The sequence below is a fragment of the Lathyrus oleraceus genome, chromosome 7 (genome assembly GCF_024323335.1).
Source record: "Lathyrus oleraceus cultivar Zhongwan6 chromosome 7, CAAS_Psat_ZW6_1.0, whole genome shotgun sequence".
Lineage (NCBI taxonomy): Eukaryota > Viridiplantae > Streptophyta > Magnoliopsida > Fabales > Fabaceae > Lathyrus > Lathyrus oleraceus.
The window spans coordinates 519,739,068-519,747,166 of record NC_066585.1 but is presented as its reverse complement, the minus strand read 5'-3'; positions in this window follow the sequence as shown (position 1 = coordinate 519,747,166).

The window sequence follows — 8,099 nt, the reverse complement described above, 5'->3', positions numbered from 1 at the left end:
ACGCGGAGTCTAGCAAACCTAGGGGATACAATCACACCACACAAGCACATACAGCATGAAATAAACACACCAACAAGGGGCTCAAACATCAAGGCTAGGTTTTAGTCGAGGGGTCATATCAACCTCAACAAACAAACCTCTGGAACTGGGGTGAATGGTGCTCTTAACCTTGCCATTGAGGGGCTAAGGTGAAGCAGATGAAAGGAGATGAGGGGTGTGCCTCATTGCTCTTATCCCTGGCCAGGGAGAGCTCAAGACAAGAATGTGTGGGTTCAGAAAGTGGGAACCCTTCTACACATTTGATACTGACTCAACTGTACAATTGTACAAGATCTTGGGTTTGTATCTGCAATGCATCAACACAGTGGTGTGAGCAAAGCAGATGACACACAGAATAGCAGGGAATAGGTTGCATATCCCTTGGGTTCTACCAATTGCCTCTTCACTTAGGAGGTCTTTGACTATGTACAGGGACAAGATTTAAACATACACAAACATTGCCTCTTAAGGAGGACTTCAGACAGTTGCCTGGCCAAGTAACAGACCAGGTCTTCCAGACTACATGAAGATTAGAAGTATACCTCAATGCAAATTGCTTAATAAGCAAAGCAAAGCAAAAGTTCACAAGGAACTGAGCAACTAAAAGCACCTGAAATAGTCAAGCAGACATTAGTATACAACTTCAAACAAAGCAAAAAGAAACAGACATCAACAGTTAATCATAAGCAAGTGAATGTGCAAGGCACAAGGCTCAAGGCATATGAGCCAAGCCACCTACAAAACAAACAAGTTAATCAATGATATTCAAGCAAGCTCAATCAAAAAGAATTGGCCTCATTGGTCATTTGTTGATCAACCTGAAAACATAAGCTCAAAGGTGAGTAACAGGACCACTAGGGCTAGCCTAGGGTCAAAAGGGTATGAAAAGATCAAAACAGCAAAGGGAAAGCATCCAAAATCATGTTCAAACAATCAAGAAACAAAACCAATTGGGTTCACATTCATATCCATCATTATCATCATTTCATGAACAAGTTAGGTCAAAGCATGGCATTTAGAAGCTCATAGAAGTCAACAGCAAGACTTGAATCAAAATCAATCTCAAATATTTCCAAAAATTACCAAATAAATCATGGTCAATCACAACCCACAGCATGGTAAGCATGTCAAATTTAATCTCATTTGGACAAGTGGAAGGCAGTCAATGAAAATCAGAAAGGCAAGGCAGTTTTGAACATGCTCAAAGAAGTCAACCAAACATGCATCAACTTGAAAATATCATATATCAGGGATGGCATATGATAAATGAATGGGACTAAAACCATGGCAAAGCTTAGGATGTCTAGTTATCTCATGTAAAATTTCATGTCCATCTAATAAAGTATGAGCATTTCACAAAACAAATGGGCACAAGTGTCACACAAAGTCAACATATGATCAAACAGGGGACAAAAATCTCAAACAAATGGAAAATGGCACAAATAATTCCACGAAAAATCATATGCAAACTAGACACACAAGAGTAGGTTCATGCAAAAATTCAGCTCAATTGGAGGTCAAGAAGCATGGTATCAAAAATCATCAAGTTACACATCAATGGTGTGACACAAATTGTCACACCCTACTTCAAAAATTCACAACTCACAATCCAGATAAGATAAATTCACAAACTCTACATCAAAATAAACATGAATGTGTCTAGTTTGTGCTCAAAAAGTTTCAGGGCCATAGGATAAGTCATGACTATTTCACAATTGAATTGGCAAAAGGTACAAAATATTGATACATGAGCAAAACCCTAATGCCATTTAAAATTCTCTCATCCAAAAAATCAGCAAAAATCATGATAAAAAAGTAGAGATCAAGCAGAGTATGATGCAAAAATTTTCATGAAATTTGGATCAAAGATGATGATGTTATGAATTTTAGAAGATGATGTATCAATTTGGAATAAACATTAAAACAAACATGGTTTAATGAGTCAAAGGGTTGACCGGTGGCAAACTTGTGAATATTACATCCACTAACCAAAACGCAGCGTACAGGGCATAGAAATGGAATGTTTTGATTGGCTGTTCAATGTAACAGTAACCATACACATGCAAAACAGGTTAAAATGAAAATCTGGAAAAAATGTTTTAGGGTTTATGGCATCTACAGTGCATCTTCATCCCCTTCCTCAAATCGAAAAAAATGATTCACCCAGAAATACCAATTGAACACACTATCATGATCAGCAAGCAACACACATCAAGAATATGGCATCTATTTTCACTAAATCATCTCAAACAAAGTGAATCGAGCAAGAACAAGTTTGGACATAAAATTTAAAATCCAGATTTCTCACACATAACTCAACCATTTCATGTGATATAAAGTTCAACGGAATCAGCAAAGCCTAATCTAACTAAAGCATATCACGATTTTAAGAAACAAGAGATTCGAAAACTGACCAAATCTGCAAGGCAGTGTTGATTCAAGTGTTTTTTGCTCTTGGATGCTCGAAACAGATGTGCAAGAAGTGTCCAGGAGGTGAATGGTGAAAGATGTTTAGCTCAGAAGTCCTTGAAATAGCCCAACTCGAATCTTGCCATGGATGAAGCTTGGAAAAACAGTCCCCGAAAATGCTGTTCCAGCTGGTGTTGTATGCTTGTAAACAGCTCACAATGATGGTCAGATGATGAAACAACAAAGGGTAGCTCGAGTTGTTTTGAAATTTTTCAGCAGAAATTCAAAAGATGGAGAAATGAGATTTTTTGAGAGAGAGTTTTTCTGTTGGTAATTGGTGGCTGCTAGGGTTTAGAATGACAGAAAAAAGGATATATATTTGCTGTTTTGTATTGGCTAAGCATGTGTTAATCACCATTAGCTTAAATGAACCAAATTTGTCAATTGCTAAAAATTCCACCAAGTTGGCATAGGGTGTGTGTTCTGCACGAATTTGGGCCTTTGGGCAAGTTTCAAATGTCATTTCAGACTTATTCCAATTGGCCAAAGTGAAGGAAAAAGGTTATTTCAAAAAGTCAATTTTTCACTACACTTGAAATTAATTAAGACAAGTCCAAAAAGGCCATTTTGAATGGTGAAGTTTTGGTGCATGAAGGTCACATTTTTGGAAAGAGGAGGTTAAATATGACTTGTTGGAAAAAACCTCATCAAATTTGGCCAAATGGTTTGAGAGATATGGCCTTTTGAAGTTCACAAATTTTTGAGATTGAATTGGTCATAACTTGCCAACCATACATGGGAATTGAGTGTTCTTGGACTTTTTGGAAATGGGAGAACAGGATCTTCAACTTTCATGTTGGGCAAAAATTCATTTTAAGCTTGCATCATGATGTAAGCTTAGGCTCAAGAAGTTTCCATTTTTGGCAGTTAAAATTACAGGTCCAGTTTCTATTTTTGGAAATTTTCTGATTTGGCTTCAAATTCTTCAATGATGATGTTTGCCATGATATATGAGGCCTATTTGGACATGAATGAGCTCTCTCAAACCAAATCCATCCATCAAAACCATAAAATCAACCACAGTTGACCAAGTTTGACTTTTTAGGGTTTCTGACTGATTGTGCATGGACTGATGACCTCTGAACCTCCAATCTTTGACCAAAACACTTCAAATGGATCCCCAAGTCAAGGGGACATGTTGGACCAACCCTAGGGCCTTGGCTTAATGAAAAAATGTACTTGCTTGCTTGACTGACTGATCTCCTGACCAGTTTGACCTAATTCTCCTGATGATCTTGCACTTGGGCAAAATGGACAATGCAATGCTATGCAGTGGACCATGTTATGTTATGACCTAATATGAGAATGTATGTACAATGATAGGTGCAAATTTGAGGTGCTACATCCACCATTTCACCAATTCGAACTAAATAACGAGCTAATGAATCTCCTTCTTTTTGCCATTGAACTTCCCAATCAAATTCCTCGTAACACTCATAATTATCAACTTCACGTAGATCCCATTGTATTCCGGAAGCCCGAAGCATCGGTCCTGATAACCCCCAATTTATAACTTCCTCTCTACCAACAACACCCACTCCTTCAACCTTTTCTAAAAAAATGGGATTTCGCGTAATAAGTTTTTGATATTCAATAACCCTTGTTAAAAAATAATTGCAAAAATCAAAACATTTATCGATCCAACCATAAGGTAGATAAGCCGCTACTCCTCCAATACGAAAAAAATTATGCATCACTCTCATACCTGTCGCAGCTTCGAATAGATCATATGTTAATGTTAATTCTCTTTCTCTAAAAATATAGAAAAAGGGGGTTTGTGCACCAATATCTGCCATAAAAGGTCCCGACCATAGTAGATGAGAAGCTATACGACTTAACTCCAACATAATTACTCGTATATATCTAGCTCTTTTAGGTACTTGAATATTTCCTAATTGTTCTGGTCCGTTTACAGTGATTGCTTATGTGAACATAGTAGCTAAATAATCCCAACGTGTTACATAAGGCAGATATTGTATAATTGTTCGGTTTTCCGCTATTTTTTCCATACCTCTGTGTAAATAACCCAATATTGGTTCACAATCAATAACATCTTCACCATCAAGAGTAAAAATAAGTCGAAGAACACCATGCATCGATGCGTGTTAAGGCCACATATTTACTATCATATGGTCTTTTCTTGTAGCTGGGATATTCATAGGTTTTTTCTCGATTCATTCTTCCATGAATCGTTCAAAAAAAAGTTCATCAAAATTCAGTATCTAATAAATCGAATAATTGAAAATGATTCTTGAAATTACCTTATTTGTGAATCCCGAACACCCAACCGATTTATTATATTTTTATAACGTATTTTGTTTTTCTTTGACAAATACGACAATAGTCGTTGCCGTTTTCCCAGAATTAGACGTAAACCTCTTTGAGATAAATAGTCTTTTGGGTGTAATTCAAAATGTGAAGTAAGTCTTCGTATCTTATTAGTGAAGTTGAATACTTGAAATTCAACGGATCCCGGGTTTTTTTTTTTTTGAAATAACAGAATTTTTTATCATAAAATAAAAGCTTTCCCCCCTCACTTTTGGTAGATATTTTTATTGATTAGTAATAGTAATGACACTTCTTTTTTTTGAATTTTTCTATAGATTTCTTTCTATCTATTCTATCTAATGGAGACATCATTGAATTCATATCAATCCCACAATGCGTGTGGGCGTTTATTTTATTTAAAATATATATATATATATATATATATATAATATTATATATATAAATAAATAAATATATATATATATATATATATATATATATATATATATATATATATATATATATATATATAAATGTTCACATATCAGATATCAGATGGATATGTTACAAGAAATATTATGATAATGATAAATAGAACCAAAATTTAGATTTTCAATCAAATTTTCAATCGAGGATACATATGTATTTTTAATATACTGAAACGGCTTCCATTATGCGTATCAAACCAATAGCGGTTCATACAAGCTAAATCTTCGAATCGATAATTTGGCCAAAGAAAGAATTTAAAATTCTTTAGTTTTTTTGTATCGCTATCAAGATCCTTATTTTTAGTCAAAACTTCAGAAGAATTATTTATTTTTTCCTCCTTTATTGTGTTTCTATCCACAACCTTTCTATTCCTAGAGTTCAAAGAAATTAGAATTCTCAATTCTCTACGGCGTCTAGGGGATAAAAGATTTTCAGGAATAAGGAAATCATAATTCTCAAGACGACTATAAGTAGATGCCTCGAGTGCCCATTCAACATCTAAGGGCGTCTCACAAATAACATCATCACCATAAGGCATTCCGAGCAATCCCCCTAAAGCATCGGTAGTGTACTCGTATTCTACATTAAACATCCTAAAATAAACGGTACCTACCGTGCTAGCAGTGCCAAGATGGACAGTGTAAATCAGGGAACTTAAAAATTCCCTAGTGAGCTTATCGTAGGTGGGTGCTTTACTAGCAAAAATATCGTGTAATCCTAAATTGTCTAGCATGTGGAATACACTATGATATGTGCCTAGAGTGTACAAACAGTCTTCGTCGACATACCTGGTAGAGAGGATCTCCCGAGTTTACATTCTTTGCAAAATCTTGTTTTGTCGCTCACCGGGCTTTCCTCCACAAAGAGTGATGTCATTAAACTCCATTCCGGTCATTGATGGGGTTGTAGAGAAAAATGAGTAATTATAGAAAAGAAAGGAAAAAAATGGAATTTAATTGATTTTTGGTGGGGAGTTGAAGAAGTGAGGATGGAGAATTGTTGATTTGTAGTGAAAGTGAGAAGATTGGAAATTTTTATGAATTTGGTGGAGTTTGGAGAGGAAGAGAATAGGTTTGGAAAGGTTGAAGAAGGTATAAATAATGAAAAAGGTAAATCTGACCGTTACGTCATGGCGCCCGCCATGTCTTCGTATATGGTTTGGGCCGGCTGTGTTGTTTGCTTCTTGGGCCTCAATTCTCTCGTCTTCATCTTTGCAATGGGGGGTGTATATAGGTATCCACGAATGCTGTTTTTTGTTTGTTTTTGATTTTAAGCTTGATAAAATAAAATGAAACGAAATAAAATAAAACAAAATAAAGTAAAACAAAATTAAATAAAACAAAATAAAATAAAACAAAATGCAATAGTAAAGTAAAACAAAAATAAAACAAAATAAAATAATGGAAAAAGACATAGTAATTAATATAATGCATATATATATATATGTATGTGAAGAGTCAATAATTCACGAGTCCAGAGATCTTAGGAAATAAAACAAGCATAATATCATAGGAAATGATAAAAATAGGCATGAATAATAAGTACGGAAAAAATAGGGAAATTCAAACGATATTTCTCGGTCCATGATGGCATCAACGCTCGGGATATAGTGGAGTCTCCTCGACTACATAGCCTCGAAGCTCCATGATCTGGCGTCGGAGATCGGCGATCTCATCATGCAGCATATCAGTCTCGGTGTCGTGTGAGGCAACTGCTACCTCGACCTACAGGGCAACATCAGCAAGCTCCTGGCGAAACTCGACTATCTCCATGCGAAGCTTAACCAATTCGGAATGCATGCTCGGAGTTTGGATATTAGGATTGTTGGTACGGACTTTAATTCTGATTGGTGCAATCTTCGGTGCATCTACAGTCTCTCCCTGCCCTTCTATGGCGTAGACCCAGTTGGCCCTCAGATAACAGCCTGTATTAATCTGGATGGAAAGAGGATCTCCTCATCAGACCATGGTCCAGACAGAAATCAACATCCATCAAGGTGTAGCTGCAATAAGGTGTCAGGTGAGATAGTCTCCTATCGAGTCCCATGGCTGAGGCTATGTGAGTCACAGTGCTTCTGACATGTATGGGGCTCGCAACAGAGCGAGCATTAAGGTATAGGCTCTCGATCAAGAAAACTCCACAGTCTACCGGGCGTGACTGAGTGGTACAGTACATGAAGAAGATCTCTTCAGCACTCACATGCGCATCAGGGTCACTCTTCCCCAGGAAGGTGTGGGCAATGATCATCTGGAAGTATCGGAAAGCAGGGTTATGAATCTTGTTGGAGATTTGGGTTGAAGGATCAGGACTACCTCCACATGTGATATCGCTCCAAAACTTCTCGACGTCTCGGCTCAGAAAGTAGCTCATGGGGAGCTCGGACGAAGCATCATAGGTAGTCTGGAAACCAAGCAAGTCGCCGAAACGCTTGTGGTTGAAGGTGTATTCTGCCCTAAACAACCTGAAGTTAATGTATCCTCCATCACTGGCGTGACCAACATAAGGCTCGTAGATAAGCGAGCTCAGAAACTCTAAAGTCAGATTCCTGTAAGTCACGTGCATAGCATCTGTATATTCATCCCACTGTAACTGATTGCATAAGTGCCTGACACTAGGCTCAATGCCTAATGCCTCCATGCAACTCGAGTCAGGATATCCAGTAGGCAGCATCGGGCGCTGTGAAAGCATGGTGTAGCGCTGCTCTTGAACTGGGTCACGAAATATTACTGGCATAATGTCTATATTCTCCATTCCTGAAAAGTTAGATTAGAAACAGAGGACACCTGAAATCACAAATATTATAACTGTTAGTCTCCACATAGATATACATATAA